The sequence below is a fragment of the Cladophialophora immunda genome, assembly GCF_000835495.1.
Source record: "Cladophialophora immunda strain CBS 83496 unplaced genomic scaffold supercont1.4, whole genome shotgun sequence".
Lineage (NCBI taxonomy): Eukaryota > Fungi > Ascomycota > Eurotiomycetes > Chaetothyriales > Herpotrichiellaceae > Cladophialophora > Cladophialophora immunda.
Window position 1 is genome coordinate 3,422,621 of NW_015622544.1, and position 1,230 is coordinate 3,423,850.

Sequence of the window (1,230 nt, forward strand, 5' to 3'; positions counted from 1 at the left end):
AGGCTCGTCCTTGGACTTGAGCGGGAAGACCGCCGTGATATGAAGCTCATCTTCCGCAGAGAGCAGCTGCCCACTGCCAGGTCAATGGCGGACCGGATGGAGAGAGGTCACCAACAAAAGCTGGAGGAGTGATCAAAACAAAACAGACGTCCAAGCACGACGGCAAGAGATCAGATCCGCTTCAACGTTCCTCAAGCGTGATTCAACGTCCCAAGAGGCCACGAAATGCAACACACACACACACACACACACACACACACACACACACACACACACACACACACACACACACACACACACACCATTCTCGAATTTGAGTGCCGGAAATCACAACCGACACAGTGGAGTTGGCAGGAGCTCGCAAGGGATTGAAAGTGGCCCAAAAAGTCAAAAAAGGAAACAGAACGGGGTAGACGCCGCCACCGCTACCATCACAAGGGCAACACAGCATGTGCCCATGAGCAAGAGACGGCACACCGACGACAGAAGCACTGAGCTGGCAAAGCCCTCTCCGCCCAGATACCTTTCTTGGCCAGGAAAAAGCCAAAAGGAAAGTGCGGGGGCAATCAACCATCCGGAATTCAAGTTCAGCCTCGCGCGAGCTGAGAGAGGACAGGGGGGGGGGGTCTTTGTTCAGCACACGGAGCTGCCGTCGAGCTTTCGGTCCCGCGAATGAAAACAACAGAGCAGCATTCCAGGCCCCATGTTCAAGTCATCTACCCCTTTCTGGTTTTTTTGTTCGGTTCTTTGCCCTCGCGCCGTCTTGCCGCGAGTCCCATCACTCGGCTAGCTCTACGAGAAACTCAATCTGATTCGAAGAGCCGGGATCTCAGTTTGTGATTTGAAGTAGGCCCAGAAAGACTGATTTGGCGGGTTGGTTCCAGGTGATCCAGGTGGCAACCTTGAACTTGATGCCCGACCCAATCCCGACTGCATGAATCATCGGATCTTTTTGACACAATTTCCCCAGCCCCGACATAGCTAGGCGAGAGGACCATGACGTGAAGAGGGGGGATAGGGAACCTGGACGGGAACAGCGCAGGGGCATTTTGTCCCGTACCATGTGCCCATGTTGACGAGGCTAATGCAAGCCACCTGGCCCGTGCGCCCTCCATCCACGGTACGTTCACGTGTGGGATATTTCTTCGGGCTCGGCCCTATTTGTCTTGTGCAACAGGCGGTGAACGGTAAAGCCGCCGAAAAAGAGCACTCCGGAAGCTCGTGTGGTAG